The sequence below is a fragment of the Chiloscyllium punctatum genome, chromosome 7 (assembly GCF_047496795.1).
Source record: "Chiloscyllium punctatum isolate Juve2018m chromosome 7, sChiPun1.3, whole genome shotgun sequence".
NCBI classification, from domain to species: Eukaryota; Metazoa; Chordata; class Chondrichthyes; order Orectolobiformes; family Hemiscylliidae; genus Chiloscyllium; species Chiloscyllium punctatum.
Genome location: NC_092745.1, coordinates 110,657,679 through 110,683,880, shown reverse-complemented (window position 1 = coordinate 110,683,880; position 26,202 = coordinate 110,657,679).

The window sequence follows — 26,202 nt, the reverse complement described above, 5'->3', positions numbered from 1 at the left end:
CAACCTGCAGTTGCAAACATAGCTAGCCATTTTTCACACTTCTCTCTTCACACTAAAAGCTAAGTCTTGTTCATCTCTTTTATTTCAGGTATTGAAAATGTTGAGTCATTTCTGTCACTTTAGGAAAATGTATTATTTAATCCGGCTCTTCTAAGCACCAGTTCAGAGTTTGAAATCTTGCCTTCTTTGGCAGGTAGGGTAGACAAAATAATATCATATAATGAACCACTCATCATAATATTTAGGAAGTCGTGCAGTGGGTCAGAACACCACAGATGGCAACTTGCTGGATGGAGAGATAATATCCTCCTCCTACTATAAAAGAAAATCAAATACCTACTTTGAGGACCCAGTCTATTAAAGAAGACTGAAGAGGATATAAAACTGGATATGATTGGTTACTGAACAACTTGCCTGGGAGCTCATGAGTAATGATTGATAGTGTAGCCCCAGCTTGAGCAAAGGTTTTATACAGAATATAGGAACTAATCTAAAATCAAAGAACTACAGGTACTAAAAATCTGAAATAAAAAACAAAATTTACTGGAAAACTTAGCAGACCTGGTAGCATCTGTGGAAGGAAAGCAGAGTTAATGTTTGAGGACTGAAGGTCCTGAAATTCACCCAAGATGCTCAGATAGCACCTTCCAAATCCATGACCACTTCCATCTAGAAGGACAAGGGCAACAGATATATGGGAACAATATCACCTGCATGTTGTCCTCCAAGCCACTCACTATTCTGACTTGGAAATATATTGACATTCCTTCACTGTCACTGGGTCAAAATCCTGTAATTCCCTCTTTAATAGCATTGTGGGTCAACCCACAGCAAGTGGACTGCAGTGGTTCAAGAAGGTAGCTCACCACCATCTTCTCATGGGCAACTGGGGATGGGCAATAAATGCTGGCCAGCCAGCAATGCCAACAAATGAATTTATAAAGGGGTCACTGCACTCAAAACATTCACTCTGCTTTCTCGACATGGGAACCATTCTGTCCAACTTGGAGTTAGTAGGCAGCACAATGAACATGTCAATGGTACTTGCCATGGCACATAGTCTGCAAATGGCTTCCAGGGAATGCACACTGCTGTCATATGAGAAAAGGTGATGATATTTTAGTTGTGGAGACAAATGTTAATGGGAATTGCCTCAGAGGTATCAGATCTTGGATGCATGAGAAAGAACCTGTTATCCCAAATGAGGAAACTCACTTGTCTGTACTCCCAGCAGGTGCTGGCAGTAATGCCCTGATTACTCACACACTCACACAGCTCAAATCGAGATGATGTCGACCACCTCAGAATCTCCCCTGCCTTCAGTGAAAACTCAGCTGTCTTCCTACATCCACTTTGCAACTTACAATCACGTGGTAAAGCTTTTGGGTGGTATGGTGGCTCAACGGTTAGCAATGCTGCCTCACAGCACCAGGATCCCAGGTTTGATTCCAGCCTCGGGCGACTGTCTGTGTTGAGTTTGCACATTCTCCCCGTGTCTGCATGGGTTTGCTCTGGGGGCTGTGGTTTCCTCCCACAGTCCAAAGATGTGCAGGTCAGGTGAATTGGCCATGCTAAATTGTCTATAGTGTTAGGTGCATTAGTCAGAGGGAAATGGGTCTGGGTTACTCTTCGGAGCATCAGTATGGACTTGTTGGGTTGAAGGGCCTGTTTCCACACTGTAGAGAATCTAATCTAATCTAAAAACTACGATAAGTAAATGCACAAACAAGACAGTACAAAAGGATTGAATAAGGCTGATTCTTAATTATTCCTGGTAAATTTCAATTTCTATGGATCGATGCTTCATGTTTGACAACTGTTCTGATTTGTTGTTTAACTTGTGAGAGTGCAGAATAGATATACAAGGATGTTGCCAGGATTGGAGGGTTTGGCCCAAAGGGAGAGGCTGAATAGGCTGGGACTGTTTTCCCTGGAAGATTAGAGGCTGAGCGGTGACCTTAAAGAAATCATGAGGGGCGTGGATAGAGTGATTAGCCAGGGTCTTTTTCCTAGGGTTGGAGAGTCTAAAACTAAAGGGCATATTTTAAGGTTAGAGGGGAAAGATTTAAAATGGATCTGAGGATTAACCGTTGCACACACAGGATAGTGAATGTATGGAATGAGCTACCAGAGCAAGTAGTGGATGCTGGTATAATACAACATCAAAAGGCATCTGGATGGGTCCATGGATAGGAAGCATTTAGAGGCGTATGAGCCAAATTCTGGTAAATAGGACTAGGTCAGATTGGGATGACTCTATATTAATCATCTACCTATTTGGAGAGGGATGTGACATTTTCGGTTTCTATTGGCTGACAACTTGGTTGTCCTGCTACTGGGTGCTGTCACTGAGCATCATTCAATGTTCATTGTCAGAGTTTTCTTCCTCAGTCACTATGTGCAAGATTGGCATATTATACATTGGTCTGAACAAGATTCTGTTCCTTCACAATGTAGTGTGATGATCAGAACTGATTGCATTCAGTCTGGACAGATTGCATTTCTGATAAATCATTGCTGGTATGCAGGTAGTTGTGGTGTATTTCACACTTAAACCTTCTGTTTGGTACATAGTTGTAGCAGTTCTCTGCTCACTCACTGGTTGTGTATCTATTTCATTCTCCCCCATTTTTGAAGAGTGGTGTCCTGTGACTCTCAGTGCCATTGGTTTGGTTTGAATCTCACAAATGATTATGGTGTTGAGAGCTGTGCACACTGGTAGTCCTGTCTCTTCTGGATCATTGATATCTACCTGATAGAAGACTTCAGGAATCCAAGCTGATTTTCATTCTGACCCTGCTGTGTAATAGTGCCACTGCATGGAATTGAGAGTCTGTTTTCTATGCTGTGAGATCGCCATTTGTAGCTGGCAGTGTGGACCAATATGCTTGTTGGAGCATACATATTTTAGGATGTTTCATGATAATATCTTGGCACTATCTCCCACAACAATTTGAGCTTTCAGGGTGAGCCTTTTACAGACATGTGAATGTTGATGATGGATAAAAAGCCTGCACACTTCTTATATTGTCAATGTGGTATGTAATGTTGACAATACCAGGCTTGGCCATCAATCAAAATTTTCTCTTCAGTTTGTTCACTGTGCAGAGGTTTGTACATCCTTGTACATATTTCTATGCTGCCAATGTTGTGGTGTTCTGCCGTCTTCTGGATAAACTGGGTCTTGTATTCGGGTCTGGTTCAACTTTTGAAACCAGATTCTCTGCACATATGTGTCCAATATACTTTGGTGCCCCATGCTTTATTGATATGAGAAAATGCTGGAAATCTCTGGAAGGGTATGATAAACCACACTTAAGACAGGTCTTACTGGTGTGGTGAATTTTTTTGATCAATAGCCATAATGTTGTAAACACCCAAAGCATGAAATTGGCCTGTCGCTATCTCTTCATGCTGGAGTCCACCTTCCAGCAAGGCATGGATAGTATGGCCCTTTTGCTGTCCAATAGATCTTTCCTGAAGGCTGTGATCAGAGTAGTGGTGATTGTTAACAAGAGTAGCCCATCTACGAGTTTTTCTTCAGAGAAATTACACTCATGTCCGTTGCTGCAACGTTTAGTACAAAGTCATCAATAGACTCTCGGGGTTTCTATTTGTATGACAAAAAGTGGAGTCTATTGATCTGGGATTTGATTTATACCTTGAGCTGGTGTTCAAGTATTCTACAAATCTTCTTTTATAGTCCTCAGAAAGACCAATGTGATTATTTGATGAAGTTCCTCTTTGCCAACAGCAAGCGATAGAAGAAAGAAAGAACAAAAAACAATACAGCACATGAACAGTCCCTTCGGTCCCCAAGCCTGCATCACCACATTTTGCCCTTCCATGTTAAAACTGTCTTCCCCTACAGGATCCATCTCCCTCTATTCTATTCATGTATTCATCAAGTTTTCTTGAATGCTGCTTTTGTGTCTTCTTTCACCACCTCCTCTGGCAACACGTTCCAGGCACTCATCACCTTTTGTGTGAAAAACATGCCTTTGCACATCTCTTTTAAACTTCCCCCCTGCACCTTGAACCTGTATCTCCCACCATGCTGGGAAAAAGCCTATATATTCCACTCTATCCATGCCATTCACAATCTTATAAACTTCTATCAGGTCGCCCCTCAACCTCCTGTATTCCAGTGAAGACAAACCAAATCTATCCAACCTTTCCTCACAGCTAAAATCCCCCATACCAGGCAACATCCTGGTAAGCCTTTGCTGTACCCTCTCCGAAGTATCCATATACTTCTGGTAGTGTGGTTACCAAAGATGTACACAATATTCCATGTGTGGTCTATAAAGCTCTATAAAGCTGAAGCATAACTTGTCTATCTTGATACTTGATGCCCCTTCCAATGAAGACAAGTGTGCCATAAGCCTTTATTGCTATCTTAACTACCTTCACTACCGCCTTCAGTGATCTGTGTACCTACATACACAGATCCCTTTGTATATCAATACTCCTTAGGGTTATGCCATTCATTATATAATTTCCACCTGTACTTGACTGTCCAAGATGCATCACCTCACATTTGCCTGGATCAAACATCATCTGCCATTTTTCTGCCCATGCCTCCAACTGATCTATATCCTGCTGTATCCTCTGAAAATATTCCTCAATATCTGGAACTCCACCAATCTTTGCATCATCCACAAAGTTACTAATTAGACCAGCTATGTTTTCCCCCAAATCACTTATGCAAACCACGAACAATGGAGGTCCTAGTACTGAGCCCTGTGGAACGCTACTAGTCACAACCCTCTATTCAGAAAGCATCTTTGCACCGCTACCCTCTGTCTCCTATGACTAAACTAGTTCTGTATCCATCTTGCCAGCTTACCTTGATACCATTTGAATTCACCTTTTGTTCCAGTGCCATGATGGATCTTGTCAAAGGCTTTACTCGCATCCATGTAGACAACATCAACCACTTTTCCTTCGCCAATCATCTTCGTCACCGCCTCAAAAAACTCAATCAAGTAGTGAGGCATGATCTCCGCGCACAAAACCATGTCGTCTATCGCTAATAAGTCTATTTATTTCTAAATGCATATAGATCTTGTCCCTGAGAATCTATTCCAATAATTTCCCTACCATCGACATGAGAATCGCAGGCCTGTAATTTCCAGGATTATCCCTGCTACCTTTCTTAAACAATGGAACAACACTTCAGTCCTCTGGGGCCTCACCTGTGGCCAAAGAGGATACAAAGATGTTTGTCAGTGGTCCTGCTCAAACCATCTTTTATTAGAGGTAGTACTTCTAGAGTTCTATTCTCAGGATCATTGGCTTTACCTGAGAAGTAAAGCTGCACAATGACTTTAATTGCTATGGTTTAGTGGAGATATCGCTCGTTGCCCAATCTGTAATCAAATGCTTACTTCCAGTTCTTGTTGCAGGTCTATTATTGCAGCTTTTCGTATTATTGAAAGAAAATTCAGGTCTTGTTTGTTACTTTCCTTGGTTTGCTGTTTTGTCCTTATATTTTTTTCCTTCTTTTGTTTCTATTTTCCTTGATTTTCATGATTGTGGCCTCATTTAAAAAGTCATGACTTAAAAAGGGCATGACTGGCAATTTTTAGCATACTGAGGGAGATTACACCAAATAAGGAGAGATCATATCAAACCACCTCTGGTGCTGAATTGAAGAAGACAAAATGGCGGAACCAACTGATGACGACACATGGATTAGCTTCTCTAGGTAGAAATCAATTTTCAGTGCTGAAAATGCTGTTTTTATTTCAAACAGGACAGTTGTACAGTTAAACTAACAGTATTCTCTGGTTGTTGATGTTAATTTTAAGCCTGTAAAGAGCATTTTGATTGCTGCTTCAATTTTTAATCCCGTAAGAAACATTTGGACTACTGTATCTTTACTTTTATGTTGGGAAGCAGGCTATGTTTTACTTCTATAAGCAGGATAGAACGTTTGTAATTTTAAGTAGAAAAAATATAAGTATGCCTCCTGGCCATTTAAGTTAAAGATCTGTACTCATGTCAGCTTATTGTGGTTGGTCACCCAAATGTCTTATGATCCAAGCTGTCAGATCTTCAGTCACAATTTTTTTTCCATATAGTTATTCGTGTTTACTACTGTGCAGCCTCTGTGGCATGAGATGCCACTAATCTTTGAAATGACATGATGATGTGCAAGATATATTGATGATCTGTCACTATCATGGGTGATTGTTGTGTTAGCTTCCATAACATAAGGACAAGACATATGTCACATAGTATTGAAAAATTCAATGAATAGTCATGACAGCTCTTTGTACTACAAATGTATGTTACAATCACAGGCCCTTGCATGCATGATTGCACTGTTGTGCATCTCCCTCAATATATATGGTGCCAATGTTTTGAGCATGTTTCTTAAAGACATTTTACGTATCTGCTAAAAGACATTACATAAAATTGTAAAGTGGAAGATAAGGAGGAAGAGCAATCAATCCTGGTTCAGGATGTTAAGAATTCCTCACATCTCAAAGGTTCAGTTATTTAACCAAGAAACAATAAAACAAATTGAAATTCTCATGCCAACCTAACTTACTTCTGCAATTCTCCCTGCCCATCCTCCACCATTACCTACCACCCAAGATTGAATTGGCAGGAGGGATACAAACATGGGCAGGGTGTGGAGCAATTCCAAATCACTAGATTTTATGTGTCATAGTTTCTTAAAAAAACACTATAGTCAAATAACCATGGGCAAACTTTATAAGTGCTTTCTCTTATATTGCCTGACTCTTTCTGATCATGCATTCGTTCAGGCTTTAGGAGTGAGGATACTGCTCAACATCCTGGATGGACTTGCTTTACTTCCTCTGGTTTCAGAGGGCCCCAGTGAAGGCTGCTCCAACTGCTTCAGTGCAGGAGCAGGCTCAGCTATCAGTAGATAAGGCTGTAAGCGGAGTGCTGTATGAAGACAGATAAGAATTTTATCCTCATTCCATTCTGATACCTGTACCATGGCTCTTCTCCCACTTTACTGAACAGCAACTGTGATGCAATATAAGGTGACAAATAAGATACCCCATATTTATTAAGGCGGAAGATACCTCATGGACGGCTTCTGTCATGCCTTACATGGGCTTATTTCAAGTTCCATGATGTTGCTCATTTACTATATGGCAGACATTCTTGCAATTACTTGCAGCCCTGGTTCATGAATGTTGAAGTTGGACTCTTCCATACACTCTGTTACTGTGCAAAGTGTACTTGGCACATATGCCCATCCCTCACTGCTGCTCTATATCATTCCCCTTTTCAATGATGTCTCTTAGTGTCCGGCTGAAGATTGTATGGATAGAATTGAGCTCTCTTACGCTGACTATTATCAGGAACAGTAGCATGGTGATCATGTTACAGAACTAGAATCCTGAAGCCATAAGTTCAAAGCCCATCCATAATAGCTGGAGAATTTAATTTTAATTAAAAGTAGAAAGGAGAAAGTAGTAAAAGCAATGGAGGCTATGCAATCACCAGATTGCTGTAAAATAAAATCATCTGATTCAAGGTATCCTTTTGGGTAAGGTGTCTGCTTCCCTTAGATGTTCTAGGCTACATGTGACTTTAACTCCACTGCAATGTGAATGATTCTTAACCCCCTTTGAAAGAAGGCCTCTTTAGTCACTGGGAGAAAGTGAGGACTGCAGAGGCTGGAGAGTCAGAGGAGCGATATCATGAGGGTGTCTTGTCACCACCTTCTTAAGAGCAATTAGAAATATGGTATTAAGTATTAGTTTTGACAGTCTTGTGCCTGTCATTGTGAATGAATTAAAAAGGTGTTGTCCCTCCCAGAATGTCTGCTTGTGCTCACTTGATAATTATGAATCATCAACTAACTGTCAAACTGGACCCAGCAAAGTGTGCGTTTTTTCACTGGTGCATGACGTTATGTCCTGTGACGATGCTCACTCAGAAGGATTGAGCTTCTCTGAGGAATCATCACAGGTGTGTCCACAGACTGTTTCTCTACTCACGAAGACCCTGGAGGACAGAAGAAACGGATATGAATTAGTCCTAACAAAGCAACAACCTTGCCAATTAGCATAACCAGTTATCGCACAGTTCAGTCATTTATGAAATAAAATCAGCGTGTGTGTCAGAGATAGTTTTTAATTCTGTCACTGGGTATCTGTGAGTTCCAAGTCTCACTGTCTGTGACTGAGAGAAATGCCAAGGTGTCACTTATCTCCAGGGCATCCTTCTCTGCATCTGTCAGACATGCACAATTAGACCATGAGTGAGCTAACTTCACTGTACTCCCCCTCCCTTCATTTGGTGCTCTCTTCTCCAAATAAAGCACAAACCTATGGGTGACTGTTGGTCATGTATTCAAACAATGTGTGCAATGCATTCATTAGGGTGATTACGAGACAGATGTAACATGTTGCCAACATGTTGCATCAGGTTTGGGGTGAACAAATAAATGGAAAATGAACAAGTGTGCAGACAGTGAAGAAAAGGTATTCCTGAAACTGAAATGTGAGGAATGATATGGTGGTGGGGTTCATTAAAAATCAGTGTGAAGCTGATGGTTATAGCATGGCGGTTAATAACAGGTAGATGCATGTAGCAAGCACCCTCACTTTTCCTAATTTGCTTCAGCCATAAACTACTTTCTCTTCTGTATTCAAGAACTGGATACAGTGCTCCTGCTGCACCCTTTCTGAGCCGTTTTCAACTAAACCTTTTTAGTAAGAGAAATAAATAGCTTCCCCTTGTTACTGAGGAATATCATATCTCCTGTCTGACTACAGCCAGCAGTTACTCAAGGGAAGCATTGTTAAATCTCAGCGGTCAGGGTTCATCTTGACCGCATCTTACTGGCTCCTTCCTAAACCTCCACACTTCTCCAAATTCCAATTTTTTGGTTGCTGTTTAAAGAGGAGAGTTTGGAATGTGCCATGCACATGTATGCATTAACTTGCTTGTGCAGCCTGGGAAATTCAGAAATAAAACTAACAGTTGTGTTGAAGTCAGACTTTCAGGCTGCTGAGCTTTCCTTTGGGTTGATTACTGGCAATTTGCTTCCCCTCCTCACAATCCCCACCCACTGTGTTGAACCCATATCTGTGTTATATTTGCTAGGAATTGGTGTTGGAAAGACTGTTAGGTCTGAAGGCTGATAAGTCCTTGGGACCTAATGGTCTACATCCGAGGATGAAGGAGGTGGCTCTGGAAATCGTGGATGCATTGGTGATCATTTCCCAACGTTCTATAGATTCAGGATCAGTTCCTGTGGATTGGAGGGTGGCTAATGTCCCACTTTTTAAGAAAGGGGGGAGAGAGAAAACAGGGAATTATAGACCAGTTAGTCTGACCTCAGTGGTGGGAAAGATGCTGGAGTCTATTATAAAGGATGAAATTATGACACATCTGGATAGCAGTAACAGGATAGGTCAGAGTCAGCATGGACTTATGAAGGGGAAATCATGCTTGACTAATCTTCTGGAATTTTTTGAGGACGTAACTCTGAAGATGGACAAGGGGAGATCCAGTGGATGTAGTGTACCTGGACTTTCAGAAAACCTTTGATTAAGTCCCACATAGGAGGTTAGTGAGCAAAATTAGGGCGCATAGTATTGGGGGCAAAATACTGACTTGGATTGAAAATTGGTTGGCTGACAGGAAACAAATAGTATTGATAAACGGCTCCCTTTTGGAATGGCAGGCGGTGATCAGTGGGGTACCGCAGGGATCAGTGCTGGGACCGCAGCTTTTTACAATATACATTAATGATATAGATGATGGTATTAAAAGTAATATTAGCAAATTTGTTGATGATGCAAAGCTAGGTGGCAGGGTGAAATGTGAGGAGGATGTTAGGAGATTACAGGGTGACCTGGACAGGCTAGGTGAGTGGACAGTTGCATGGCAGATGCAGTTCAATGTGGATAAATGTGTGGTTATCCACTTTGGTGGCAAGAACAGGAAGGCAGATTACTGCCTAAATGGAGTCAAGTTAGGTTAAGGGGCAGTACAACGAGATCTAGGTGTTCTTGTACATCAGTCAATGAAAGCAAGCATGCAGGTACAGCAGACAGTGAAGAAAACGAATAGCATGCTGGCCTTCATAACAAGAGGAATTGAGTATAGAAGCAAAGAGGTTCTTCTGCAGCTGTACAGGACCCTGGTGAGACCGCACCTGGAATATTGTGTGCAGTTTTGGTCTCCAAATTTGAGGAAAGACATTCTGGCTATTGAGGGAGTGCAGCGTAGGTTCACGAGGTCAATTCCCAGAATGGCGGGACTGTCTTACGTTGAAAGATTGGACTGACTGGGCTTGTATACCCTTGAGTTTAGAAGGCTGAGAGGGATCTGATTGAGACGTATAAGATTATTAAAGGATTAGACACTCTGGAGGCAGGAAGCATGTTTCCGCTGATGGGTGAGTCCCGAACCAGAGGACACAGTTTAAAAATAAGGTAAAGTAGGCCATTTAGAACAGAGTTGAGGGGAATCTTCTTCACCCAGCGAGTGGTGGGTGTATGGAATGCTCTGATCCAGAAGGCTGTGGAGGTCAAGTCTCTGGATACTTTCAAGAAAGAGTTGGATAGAGCTCTTAAGGATAGTGGAATCAGGGGTTATGGGGATAAGGCAGGAACAGGATACTGATTGAGGATGATCAGCCATGATCATAATGAATGGTGGAGCTGGCTCAAAGGGCAGAATGGCCTACTCCTGCACCGAGTGTCCATTGTCTATTGTCTTTTGTATAATTCCAGTTCATTCTTTCTTTTTCTTTCTCTCTCTCTCTGTCTCTCCTTACTCACTCATCTACTAGCAATCAGCGTGATTATACAACTGCAATAAGAAAAGACTTATGATTGTCACAAGTTAGCTAAGCACTTATTTAATTACTTGCAATTACGCAAAAAACTACCATTCTCATTCACAATAGAAACTAATAGATCTTCTGTCATGGTATGCTGGATTGTATACTCAAAGTAGAGCACAAAGTTTAAAAATTAGAGGTGTAGCTTTTAATCTAGAGATGAGAAAATTTTTTATATCTCAAAAATAGCATTTACATGTGGAATTCTCTTCACAAGAAAATAATGGATGCTTGATTATTGCAAAGTTTTTGGTAGATTTACTTGATTTTTGATTGGTTGACAAGGGAGTCATTGACAAGTATTAGAACATCGAACATAGAAAAGTACAGCACAGAACAGGTCCTTCGGCCCACAATGTTGTGCCGAGGATTAATTCTAATCTAAAATAAAATAACCTAACCTACGCATCCCTCAATTCACTGCTGTCCATGTGCATGTCCAGCAGTTACTTAAAAGTCCCTAATGACTCTGCTTCCACTACCACCGCTGGCAACGCATTCACAACTCTCTGTGTAAAGAACCTACCTCTGACGCCTCCTCTATACCTTCCTCCTAACACCTTAAAACTATGACCCTTCATGGCAGTCAATCCTGCACTAGGGAAAGGTCTCTGGCTATCGACTATCCACGTCTCTCCTACCCTGTATACCTCGATCAGATCACCTCTCTTCCTCCTTCTCTCCAGAGAGAAAAGTCGAACTTCGTCAACCTCTGTAAGACAAGCCCTCCAGTCAAGGCAGCAAATCTTCTTTGCACTCTCTCCAAAGCCTCCGCATCTTTCTGATAATAGAGCAAATGGAACTGGACACAATATTCCAAGTGCGGTTTCACCAGGATTTTGTAGAGCTGCAGCAAAACCTTGTGGATCATAAACTCGATCCCCTCACAAATGAAAGCCAAAACACCATATGCTTTCTTAACAACCCTATCCATTAGGGTGGCAATTTTGAGGGATCTATGCACTTAAACACCAAAATCCCACCGTTCCTCCACACTGCCAAGAATCCTGTCGTTAATCCTATATTCAGTATTCAAGTTCGACCTTCCAAAATACATCACTTTGCATTTATCCAAGTTGACCTCTATCTGCCATTTCTCAGCCCAACTCTGCATCCTGTCAATAGCCCTCGATACTATCAACAGTGCCTCCAACCTTTGTGTCATTGGCAAATTTACTAACCCACCCCTCAACCTCCTCATCCAAGTCATTTATAAAAACTACAAAGAGCAGAGGCCCAAGAACAGAGCCCTGCAGATCCCACTCAACACTGATCTCCAGACAGAATACTTTCCATCTACAACTACTCTCTGCCTTCTGTCAGCCAGCCAATTCTGAATCCAGATAGCCAAATCTCTCTGAATCCCATACTTCCTGACTTTATGAATAAGCCTACCATGGAAAACCTTATCAAATGCCGTGCTGACTGCTTTTAATCATGCTATGTTTTTCCAAATAGTCATAAATCCTATCCCTCAGAATTCTTTCCAAAACCTTACTGACCACAGACGTAAGACTGACTGGTCTGTAATTGCCATGGATTTCCCTACTACCTTTCTTGAAAAGAGGAACAACATTTACCTCCCTGTAATCCTTCGGTAACACTCCTGTGGAGAGTGAGGAAGCAAATATGTTCGCCAGCGGCTTAGCAACCTCCTTTCTTGCTTCCTGGAGCAGCCAAGGATAAATCTGGTCTGGTCCTGGGGACTTATCAATCTTAATGTTTGCCAAAATTTCCAGCACATCAACTTCATCAATCTTGATCTGTTCAAGCCTGTTTCCCAGCTCCTCAAAGCTCTCATTTACAACACGGTCCCTTTCCTTAGTGAACACTAAAGCAAAAAACTCATTTAGGACTTCCCCTATCTGCTCAGACTCCATGCACAAGTTCCTTACGCTATCGCTGACCGGTCCTACCTTCTCCCTGATCCTTCTCTTATTCATCACATATGAGCAAAATACCTTTGGCTTCTCCCTAATCCTTCCCACCAAACCTTTCCTGCACCCCCTCCTGGCCCTCCTCAGTACATTTTTGAGCTTCTTTCTATTAAGCCTGTAGTCCTCTAAAGCTGTGCTATATCCTTGCTTCCTCCACCTTACGTAAGCTGCCATCTTCCTTTTGACAAGAAGCTGCTCTGTTCTTGTCATCCAAAGCTCCTTAATCTTACCTCTTCTTGCCTGTCTGAGTCACAACAATTGTTCCTTAAACAGTTTCCACATATCTGTTGTGCCCTTTCTGTGGAATATTTGCTCCCAATCTGTATTTCCCAACTCCTGACTGATAGCGTCATAATTTGCTTTTCCCCAATTAAATATCTTCCCTTGGTAACTTCTCCTTTCCCTCTCCAAGGCTATGGTAAATGTGAGGCAGTTGTGGTCACTGCCACCAAAGTGTTCTCTCACTGTGAGATTTGACACCTGTCCTGGCTCATTGCCAAGCACCAAATCAAAACTAGCCTTTCCACTTGGCTGCCTGTCTACATACTGAGTAAGGAAACCCTCTTGAACACACCTGACAAAAATGGCTCCATCCAAACCATCTGCACTAAGGAGGTTCTAGTCAATATTGGGAAAGTTGAAGTCACCCATAACAACAACCTTGCCACATCTGCATTTTTCCAAAATCTGCCTGCCTAAGGGTTCTTCAGTCTCCCTACTGCTGTTAGGGGGTCTGTATAAAACCCCTAATGAGGTGGCTGCTCCCTTTCTGTTTCTAACTTCCACCCATACTGACTCAGTAAACAAACCTTCCTCGACAACCTTCAGTTCTGTAGCTGTGACGGACTCTCTGATCAGCAATGCTCCACCCTCTCCTCTTTCCCCCCATCCCTGTTCTTTTTAAATGTTTTAAACCCTGGCACATCTAGCAACCATTCCTGCCCCTGTGAAACTCGTGTCTCCAGTATAGCCATAACCTCATAGTCCCAAACACTGATCCAGGCTCTAAGTTCGTCACTCTTATTTCTAACACTCCTTGTGTTAAAGCAGACACACTTTAATAGATCCCTTTGTTTCATCACATGAAAAACCTCCAAGATAGATTCACTACATCCTGCCATTGCCCTATCTACAACTACCCCCCCTCAGATATGTCACTCTGGTTCCCACCTCCCTACCAAACTAGTTTAACCCCTCCCGAACCACACAAGCAAATTATTATGGAGGCAGATAGACAAATATGGTTGAGATCACAACCACATCAGCCATGGTTTTAATGAACAGCACAATAAGCTCAAAGAATCAAATAGCTCACTCTGTTCCTGAGTCATTGATCAGTCAGGACCCCATGTGTCTTTAAGCAATGTGGAGTTAGACAGCAGAGAACATTGGGCAAAAAAAAATGAAGAAAGGATGTACCATTGGAGTCCAAAAGAGGATAGAGGGAGGTGATAGAAACTGATGGGCAGATGGGAAAGTAAAGGGGCGGCACGGTTGCTCAGTGGTTAGCACTGCTGCCTCACAGCACCAGGGTCCCAAGTTCAGTTCCAGCCTTGGGCGACTGTCTGTATGGAGTTTGCACATTCTCCCTGTGACTGCATGCGTTTCCTCTCAGTGCTCCGGTTTCCTCCCGCAGTCCAAAGATGTGCAGGGTAGGTGAATTGGCCATGCTAAGTTGCCCATAGTGTTAGGTGCATTAGTCAGGGGTAAATGGGTCTGGGTGGGTTACTGTTTGGAGGGTCAGTGTGGACTTGTTGGGCTGAAGGGCCTGTTTCCACACTGTAGGGAATCTAATCTAAAGGTGAGATGGGGTTTGGGGAGAGAGCCATTGAAGCATTGGATGTGTCAAAGGAACGAGTGCAAAAATGGGAGAAAGTCAACTTTTGAGAAGACACAAATTACAGCAGGGTTACTAGAGGACTAAAGAACAATGGGTTGGAGTTAATATGACATGAGTGAGAAAAGGAGTTTTATTTGCAACAGAAAGGGAGGGTAAGGATGAAAACAATGAGAAGGAGGATGTAAACAACAGTGAGGGGCAAGTGGAAGAGTGCAAGGCAGTGAGATGGAGGAAGCTCAATCTTCCATTTTTACAGACTTCCATCCTAATCATCCTATTCACAGTTACATGTTCCCTTCATAGTAGCATCTGTGGGAGATAGGCAGCCTCCAGCAGTTCCTTTGAAGGACATTTGGTTTGGCTGCTCCACACCCGAGAAAACTGCCTGCAAAATTCAAGGTATAATTCAGCAAATTTAACAGAGTAACAAAAAGATGGATTACTGGGCTAATGGTTGGATACTTGGTAGTTTGGAAGAGCAGAGGGATCTTGGTGTCCATGTACACAGATCTCTGAAAGTTGCCACCCAGGTAAATGGTGCAGTGAAGAAGGCATATGGCGTACTGGCTTTTATTGGTGGAGGAATTGAGTTCCGGAGTCCTGAGGTCATGCTGCAGTTGTATAAGACTCTGGTGCGGCCGCATCTGGAATATTGTGTGCAGTTTTGGTCGCCATACTATAGGAAGGATGTGGAGGCACTGGAACGGGTGCAGAGGAAGTTTACCAGGATGTTGCCTGGTATGGTAGGAAGATCCTATGAGGAAAGGCTGAGGCACTTGGGGTTGTTTTCATTGGAGAAAAGAAGGTTTAGGGTGACTTGATAGAGGTGTACAAGATGATTAGGGGGTTAGATAGGGTTGACAGTGAGAACCTTTTTCCACGTATGGAGTCAGCTATTACAAGGGGGCATAGCTTTAAATTAAGGGGGGGTAGATATAGGACTGATGTTAGGGGTAGGTTCTTCATTCAGCGAGTCGTAAGTTCATGGAATGCCCTGCCAGTAGTAGTGGTGGACTCTCCCTCTTTATGGGTATTTAAGCGGGCATTGGATAGGTATATGGAGGATAGTGGGTTAGTGTAGGTTAGGTGGGCTTTGATCGGCGCAACATCGAGGGCCGAAGGGCCTGTACTGCGCTGTATTCTTCTATGTTCTATGTTCTAAGAGTTTAAAACAAGAGTCTAATTTGCAAAGCAAGCCTTGTGTCGGAGGTGCAAGAGCAAGTTCACAAATTCACTCCACAACATCACCTGGTGACCAGGTTGCACAATTACACAGCATGACAAGTTTACATAGTCATTTCTACTATAAATATGGGCATTTGGAAAGATAAAAGATCAACACAAAAGTGTTGTCGACATACGATCTTTATTAAGATATAAGTGAGTCAGAGCACAGAGGTTCTAATTTACCAATGCATTCATTTCTAAATTAAGTCCAACGAGAAGATGAAGGGAAATTATGATGGCTCATAATGCAAGAAAGCACCTAATGGGAACAAGATTTAAGTGATGACAAGGTAACTTAAAAAGTAATCGAAACGTGTGATTTGTTTCAAATTTTCTTATACATCTTGTAATTTTAAATGTTAAAGATAAAATTATGTCAGCTGTAGTTAATTCTCATTTCAAATTGCTTAGCTGAATTTACTTTTATATGTACTTACTGTTTCATTTTTAATTTTAACAAAATATGCTATCAAGACTTGGAATAAATATGCTCATTTAATCTAATTCATATATCTAATTGTTAACACTGTAATTATTGGATTGACATTTTAATTAAAAGAATTCCAAGGATATTAGATAATTCCATAAACATTTCATATCCCATGGTGTACTGTTGAAAATACGATTGAGAAGTGCAACTCAAAATAGAATATTTACTCACAAGGATAAACAGAGAAGGCTTTCACACAAGTAGAGTTATTCATCTGATAATGTATTATTAATACACAACAAGTCATATTATGGTGTCATTTTAAAGTACTGTATCACTGATAGATATAAAGCATGTGCCTTTTCTTAACTTGCTTTGTTAAGTTGTTTGGCAATTGATTTAATTTGAGAAATCAGATTTTTTGAAAATTAGCCAAATGAAATTAAACAGCAGCCGGCAGTTATCGGCGACAGAGAACAGTGGAAACCAAGATCAAAGAGGTCACAAGGGTTCAAGGGGAACCAGTTACAACTAGTCTGAGAATTGTGTATTGGCCACTTCAAGACACCATGTTCTGGCCCCTTGACTGCCTGTGCATGTGTACTTTACACCTCCTGTCATGGAAAACAGTCTGACCCTACTGACCCATCTCATGACTCCATTGGCCAAAGATTGGAAGGTTCAGTGTGAGGAGTGATAAAACACGCACATTTGCAAGGCAGCCCTTCAGTGAAGACTTAAGAAGCCTCGACAAAGACTCATAGGGAAGACTCGCAGCAAACTCATCACAGAAGACTCTGTGGCAACCCAAGAAGACCCAGGAAAAGTCCTACCCTGAGCTGTGAGACACATCTTCATCAACAAGAGCCAGCTCTACATAAAAGAGGAGGGAGATTCCAACGGTCCAGCTCAAACACATGTATCAATGTAGGTAAAGACCTTTCTCAGATGGATAGAGTGAGATACAGAGTAAATATTGAAGGAATTTGGGAAAGGCTCACATAGTGTTTTAAAAAGAAATATCTTGTTAATAAAATTGCGTTGAACTGTAAACCAAATTCAGTGTCCTTTTGTCTGTCGCACTGACAAGACCATTTGAGCAAAGCATTTTAACGCATAAACTGATCAAAATGTCCAAAGCACAGACAACATTTGCAATACTTTGTGGGGAACACACTGTTGACTCAAACATGTGGCATGGCCATTCACAATCGGAGAGCTGAAAGTACAAAGTTGCTATCCTTGGGCATCATATTTTGTCGATCCATTGCTCAATAAAATTTGAAGATGATCTATTCTATATTTATTCCCACAGATTTATCCCCCATTAAACGTGAATGTAGTCTACGGTAGCATTGATTTATGATAACATAGAAACATAGAGAATAGGAACAGGAGTAGACCATTCGTCTCTTTGTGCCTGCTCTGTCATTTATTATGATGATGGCTGATCATCCAATTCAATAGGCTGTTCTAATTTTTCTACTATATCATTTGATCCCTTTAACTCAAGGAGGTATACTCAATTCTTTCTTGAAATTATGCATTGATTTGGCCTTGACTGCTTTCTGTGGTAGTGAACTCCACATGCTCAGAACTTTCCACGTGAAGAAATTTCTCCTCATCTCAATCCTGTGTAGTTTACCTCATAACCATAGACCATGACTCCTGTTTTTGTATTCCCTCATCATTGTGAACATCTTTTCTGCATCTACCCTGTCTAATCCCATTAGAATTTTATGCATTTCTAGGAAATCTACCTTCAATCTTCTGAAATCCAATGAATACAATCCTAAACTATTCTATCTCTCCTCTTACATTGGTTCTGCCATCTCAGGAATCCAGCTCGTAGATATTCACTGCACTCCCTTTATATCAAGAAGATCTTTCTTCAGATAAAGAGACCAAACTACATACAATATTCCAGGTCTCACCAAGATCTTATATAATCGCAGCAAGGCATCCCTATTTTTGTACTCAAATCTTCTTGCTATGAAGATCAACATATCATTGCTTTTAACCGCCTGCTGCAGTGGCAGCTTACCTTGAGTGACTGTTGTATGAGGACACCCAGGTCTCATTACATGTTCCCTCCCTCAGTTTATAGCCTTCAAATAATAACCTTCCTGTTTCTGTCATCAAAGCAGGTGACCCTCAGTCGTGGGAATTCTGTTAAATTAAAGACTGCATAAGACAATTGTCTATGTGTTTCACGTGAGGACTTAACCAATGACTTGCACCCGAAAATACTCCAATTCTGCAAATTTCAATTTTCCTTCAAAAACACTGCTGTCAAATTAGCATGCTCTCCAATGTGGATATGAATCAGTAAAGACATGCAGCTTGGCATGGATGGGATTGAAACGTAATCATTGTAGAACCTCAATGCTTCCTTCAAACACTATCATTTTTATTTCACTGTGAGGCTAAGGATCATCACGTAGGTGGCCAACAGCAGTTTGTTGTGAATATTTTTCCTGGATTCATACAGTATATTTATTTAAATATGTCATTAATTTTTTTTACATATACATTTCACAGTGCATAGGCACCCTTGGCAAAGTCAGCATTTATTACTCATCACTGGAACCAGGCCATTTCAGAGAGGAGTGAATCAGATAGATTTTTGTAAAAGAATCTATGATAGTTTTCTGGTCACCATTACTGAGTGTACAGTACTGGGTTCCTCATTGTTTGTGATGTATATAAATGATATAGATGAGAATGTTGGGGAGGTGGAGTGATAAGTAAGTTTGCAGATGACGTGAAGAGTAAAGGGAAGAACTTTAGAATGCAAATAAGGAGAAACTTCTTCAGCCAGAGAGTGGTGAATCAATGAAATTCATTGTCCCAGAGGGCTGTAGAGGCCAGGTCATTGAGTATATTTAAGACTGAGATAGATAGGTTCTTGAGTATCAAGGGGATCAAAGGTTACAGGGAGTCAGCAGGAAAATGGGATTAGGAAACCTATCAGCCATGATTGGTACTGTAGACTCGATGAGCTGAATGACCTAATTTCTGCTCCAACATCTTATGGTCTTAAGATTGGCTGGGTGGTTAATAGTGAGGAAGAAGATCTTAGGTTACAGAAAGTTATAGACAGGTTATTCAGATGGTCAGATCAGTAGCAGATAGCATTTCATAGAATCCCTACATTATGGAAGCAGGCCATTTAGCCCAATAAATCTGCACTGACCCTCCAAAGAGAATCCCACACAGACCCCTCCCCCAACCTATATTTACCATGGTTAATCCACCTAGTCTGCTCATCCCTGGACACTATGGGTAATTTAGCATTGTCAATCCACCTAACCTGCACATCTTTAAACTGTGGGAGGAAACTAGTGCACCTGAAGGAAACCCACGCAGACATGAGAAGAATGTGCAAACTCCACACAGACGGTTATCAGAGTGTGGAATTAAATGCAGATCCCTGGTGCTGTGCGGCAGCAATGCTACTCACTGAGCCACCATACCACCTGATAACCCTGATAGCTGTGATGTGATGAACATTGGAAGAAGTAACGAGACAAGGGAATGCTCAATGAATGGCAGGGCACTTGGAAGCTCAGAGAAACAAAGGGATCTTGGAATACTTGTCGACAGATCTCTGAAGGCAGTTGGAAAGGTTAATAGGGTGGTTAAGAAGGCATATGGAACACTTGCCTTTGTGAGCTGTGACGTGTATTATAAGAGGAGGGAGGATATGTTGGAGCTGTATAGAACTTTGGTTAGGCCATAGCTGGAGAACCATATGCAGTTCTGGTCACCACATTTTTGGAAGGATTTGATTGTAGTAGAGGGGCACAGGAGATTCATCAAGATATTGCCTAGGTTGAAGCATTTTAGCTATGAAGAGAGGCTGGATAGATTGTTTTTATTAGGGCAGAGTAGTCTGAGGAGGGGGACATGATGGAGGTGTAAATGTTTATGAGGGATTTGGACTGGCTGGATAGGAAGCAGTTGTTCTCCTTAGCTGTAATGGTCAATAATGAGGGGGCATTATTGTAAAGATGAAGGAGAGACGATTTGTGGAAAATTGTTTTCACCCAGAGATTGGTGGGAATCTGGAAAGCAGTGCCTGGGAAGTGGGAAACCTCACAATCTTTAAAATGTACGCGGATGAGCATTTTAAATGTCATAATATTCAAGGCTACAGACCAAGTACTGGTTAGCAGGACTAATGTAGATAGGTTGGCATAGACTTAATGTACTGAAGGATTTCTTCTGCGCTTTATGACTTTATGACCAGATTTAAATTCCAATTTTTTAAACAATTGGATTTAAATTCCACCAGCTGCTGTGCTAGGATTTTACCCCATGACTCCAGACCATTACTCAGAGTTTCTTGAGTCCGGGAACATTAACACTGAAACATCATCTCACTAATTTTCTTGCCTTATGGACTTCACTCTCTGATAGATCTCTGTCTTGTGCTTTGTTTCCAACTTGCCTTTCATTGACTCATATTTGGGGATACTATGTTTTTTTGTTGCACATCTGTTAACATTTTCTCAAGTAAAATTGTCAGATACATCACTTAGGGAGTGGATTGTTGTTTTCAATGATGCATTCAGAGGGGTAGGATACAGGAGGAAGAGGAGCAAAAGAAAAGCAGGACCAGGCAAAGGAAGAATGCAGCCAGGTAGGAAAAACAAAGGTAATATAAGGGATGAAGACAGAATTCAGGGAACCAATTTAAGAAGAATTGCACAAAATTGACAGGAAACAAAGGTTTTAGTCATTTTAACAAAGGAAAGATATATTGGCATTGAAGACGGTTTAAAGAAGGTTGCTGAGGTTGACCCTGGGTATAGAGGGATTTTCTTATGAAGTAAGGTTGTGTAGGTTGGTTTGTACTTAGAGGAATTTAAAAGAATGGGAGGAGACCTCACTGAAACATGTAGAGTCATAGAGTTGTACAGCACGGAAACAGACTTTCAGTCCAACTCGTCCATGCCTTAATTATTCTAGTCCCACATGCCAGCATTTGGCTCATATGCCTCTAACCCTTCCCTACTCATCCAGCTGCTTTAAAATGTTGTAATTTTACCAGTTTCCACCAGTTCCTCTGGCAGTTCATTCCATACACACATCACCCTCGGCATGAAAACGTTGCCTCTTAGATCCCTCTTATGCACAGGCTTGACAGGATAAATGCTAAGATCCCTTTGTTTCCCTTTGTACAAAAGTCCTCAGAGGGCATAATCTCACAGTAAGGAGTTACCCATTTAAGACAGAGATGCGAATGAACGTTTTTACGTCAGATGATAGTGAATCTGTGGAATGCTTTACTGCAGACACTGTCATGGCTGGATTGTTAAATAACTCGAAGCTGCTATAGACAGATTTTTAATCACTAAAGGAATCAAGGGTTATGGAGAAAAGGCAGGAAAGTGGAGTTGATGATTAACAGATCAGCCATGGTCTGTTGAATGGTGCAGCACACTCAGTGAGTTCTGCTCCGACATCTATGTTTTGATTTCATCCTAAGTGTGAGGTGGAATCCTGAGAAGTGGAGTCAAAAGTAGTCAAGGTGGATGACAAAAGAGAAAGAAAATTAGTAACAAAAGTAAATGCAGTGATAAATTTATTCCTGTAGCTCATTGACATGGAGCTGTCATTAATCTGCTTGTGCCACCAACAATATAGTTTGTGTAAAAGCAAAAATTCTACCTCTATTTTTCCAAAAGTCTAATTAATATAAGTTTGGCAGGAAGATTACACTGTTTTTCACAGTAAACTTCTCTGATATTGGCTTCATAGGTATAAAAGTGAAAGAACTTTACATGCAAAGTGTCTTCAGAGCAATGTTTCGAAAGGAGTTTGAAATAACTGCACAGAGGCTGGTTTCCCATTCCCAAGTTACTCTTTACTTACATGTTGAAAAGTGTGGCACTGGAAAAGCACAGCAGGTCTGGCAGCATTCAAGGAGCAGGAGAATCGACGTTTCAGACATAAGCCCTTCATCAAGAATGTGGGGGATGGGTGAAAAGGGCTGAGAGAAAAATAGGAGGGTGGGTGTGGGAATGTGATTGAGATTGCTCAGAAGGTGATGGATAGATGCGGGTGGTGTGTGATGGTGGTAGGTCGGAGGAGAGGGTGGACAGGGTACATGGGAAGGAAGATGGACAGGTAGGACAGGTCAAGAGGATTGTGCTGAGTTGGAAGGTTGGAGCTGGGATGAGGTAGGGAGAGGGGAGATGAGGAAACTAGTGAAGTTGACGTTGATGCCCCAAGGTTGGAAGATGAGGCATTTTTCCTCAAGGTGTTGGGTGGCTTAGATTTGGTGGTGGAGGAGGCCGAGGACTTGCATATCCTTGATTGAGTGGGAGGGGCAGTTGAAGTGGTCGGCCACAGGGCAGTGGGTTTGTTTGGTGCATACGTCCCAGAGATGTTCCCTGAAATGTTTCGCAAGTTGGTGTCCTGTTTCCCCATTGTAGAAGAGACCACATCAAGAGGAACGGACAGGTGTTTGGATGTGCAGAAAGCTGTCTGCCGGATGTGGAAGGATCCTTTGGACACTTGGATGGAGTTCGGGGGGAGGTGTGGGCATAGGTTTTACACCTTGTGCAGCAGCAAGGGAAGGTGCTGTGAGTGGAAGATGGGTTGGTGGGGTGTTTGAACCTAACAAGGGAATTGTGGAGGGAATAGTTTCTGCGGAATGCAGACAGGGTTGGGAAGGGCAATACAGAGGAGCCTCGATTATCCAAACGAGATGGACGGATCATTCGGATTATTGATTATTCCGTTAATTGATTTCCTCTGGTGCTCGGAGTTTTCTTTGAAGTCTGCTCCCCATTCAGGAGACTAGGAAAATGCACAATGTATGTGAGACCCCTCCCTCAACTCCGTCCAACACCAGGCCCCCATCCGTCCCCCGCCCGTCCCCAACCCCGTTCAACACCACCCCCCTGTCGGCCCCCCCACCTGTCCCCAAACCTTTCCAACATTGCCACCCTACCCGCACCCAACTCTGGCCAACACCGCCCCCCCAACCACCCCCAACCCCGCCACCCCACCCCTCTCCAACTCTGGCCAACACCACCTCCCCATCTGCTCCCAACCACATCCAACACCGACTCCCGGCATGCCCCCAACTCCGTCCAACGCTGCCCCGCTGTCTGCCCCCACCCGCCCCAACCCCCAGCGCCAACCCTGTTCCCCCAATCCTGCACCCCTGTCCATCCCCACCCCCCATCCAACACCCATCCGTGCCCCCGCCCCCACCCCCTGATCCCTGTGGTGATGTCAGGGGTTTAGGGTTCACCCCTGTGTAAATCTCCAGGGAAAGTGTGGGGAGAGAGAGAGAGAGTGGGTGGTCAGTCATCTAAAGACGGTGCCTTGACTGTCCACAACTGTTCTCGGCAATATTTCGAGTTCATTTTTAATCATTGTACCTGTAAACAAAAGACGCGATCAGGTTTCAAACAGCTCTTTAACATAATGTCTCCACCAGGACCTTGAGATCCCCTGGGGGCAATCTGATCTTCGGATAAATGATATTCGGATAATCGAAGTTCCTCCATATATCTCTGTTGGTGGGGTCTGATTATAGGTGCATGTGCACAGTATAGGAGAAAGTGAGGACTGCAGATGCTGGAGATCAGAGCTGAAAATGTATTGCTGGAAAAGCGCAGCAGGTCAGGCAGCATCCAAGGAGCAGGAGAATCGACGTTTCGGGCATGAGCCCTTCTTCAGGAACGTGCACAGTATATAGACTTTGACCAGTCAGCTCAAAGTCAATCCCTAACCTGAGGAGACCTTCTGAATCCCCTGTTTATGTCGGTAAGAGAAGGCTCTCTGATTAGCCCAGGCTAATAACTCCAATAAAGAATCTCATAGTTCTGGATGTAAGTTTGCTCGTTGAGCTGGGAGGGTCATTTTCAAACATTTCATCACCATACTAGGTAACATCATCGGTGAGCCTCCAGCTAAAGCACTGGTGGCATGGCCGGCTTTCTATTTATGTGTTTAGGTTTCCTTAGATTGGTGATGTAATTTCCTGTGGTGACATCATTCCCTGTGGTGACATCATTTCATGTGGCGATGCCATTTCCTATTCTTTTTCACAGTGGTGGTAAACGGGATCCAAGTCCAGAACAAGCAAAACTATGTTATTTACAAAGTAATTTCCAAGAACCATAACAAACACTACATTGGACAAACAGGCAGAAAACTAGCCACCAGGATACATGAACATCAACTAGCCACAAAAAGACATGACCCACTCTCACTAATATCCTTACATACCAATGAGGAAGGACATCACTTCCACTAGGACAACACATGCATCCAAGCCAAACAGAGACACGCATGAGAATTCCTAGAAGCATGGCATTCCAACCGGAACGCTATCAACAAACACATTGACTTGGATCCCATTTACTACCCCCTGTGGAAAAGAACAGGAAATGACATCACTACAGAAAATGACACCACCACAAGAAATGACATCACCAACCCAAGGAAGCCTAAACATGTAAATAGAAAGTGGGCCATGCCACCAGTGCTTCATCTGGAGGCTCACTGATAATGTTACCTAGTCGGGTGACAAAACATCTGAAAACGATCCTTCCAGCTCAGCAAGCAAACCTACATCCAGAACCTCAACCTGAGCTACAAATCTTCTCAAAACTCACTAATCTCATAGCTGAAAATGTGTTGCTGGAAAAGCACAGCAGGTCAGGCAGCATCCAAGGAACAGGAGAATCGACGTTTCGGGCATAAGCCCTTCTTCAGGAATGAGTACCACCTTCCTAACTTGCAATCTTCTTCCTGACCTCTCCGCCCCCATCCCACTCTGGCCTATCACCCTCACCTTGGCCTCCTTCCACCTATCGTATTTCCAACGCCCCTCCCCCAAGTCCCTCCTCCCTACCTTTTATCTTAGCCTGCTGGACACACTTTCCTCAATCCTGAAGAAGGGCTTATGCCCGCTACATCAATTCTCCTGTTCCTGGGATGCCGCCTGACCTGCTGCGCTTTTCCAGCAACACATTTTCAGCTCTGATCTCCAGCATCTGCAGTCCTCACTAATCTCATAGTTAATAAACCTGGCCATAGTTCCAATCATGACATAATAAAACTCTCATTTTACAATAGTCATAAATATCGACTTACTGAATTTTAACTTCCGTATATCTGTTTGTTAAACCTGACACATTTCACGGATTGAAAAAGTCTCTGAAAAGGAGGAAACATTAATAAAATGGCTGTAGTGAGGCAACAGACTGAGGCAACCTTCATGAGTTCCATGTGGAATTTAAAAAAGTCCGCACTGAACTTGTCACTTTGTTTAAAGGCATTGAAAGCAGATAACTGAATCATTCTTAAGTAATTCACATCTCCTGTTTTAACTCACACTTATGTGATAATTAGAAAGACAATGGAGTATGATGCAGAAATAGTCTACATTTCAAGAACTGCTTTTGATCAGCTGAGCTAGTAACTATGAATTTGAAAGCAAGAACTAGAAGGTTCTCTCTCTCTTTCATTCACTCTCTTTCTCTGCCTGTTTCTCTCCTCATCTCAGAATAATGCCTCAAATTTCAACCAGGCCAAATAGGAGTGAGGGGAAGGATGCAAACCCAGCCACTTCAGAGGAGCCACTTCAGCCACTAATGAGTGAGCTTGAACCTTCTATTCTGAAATTAAAAGTAAACTAATTGACTTAATGTGTTTACTCTGTGTGCCATAAACTCAACATATTAATTATGACAGGGATTCTCCCAAGCACTGAACGGCTATCATATGTTTTCTTGAAACTGTTGGCACTCAGATCACCACTTTCTGACCTGAACTGGAAATCGGAGTCCCTTTAAAACTGTAATTTCCTGTGTAACATGAGATCTCATTGAATTGCTATTACACCAGTAACTAGTTTTGCAACTTTCCAACATATAGAAACAAAAGTCAC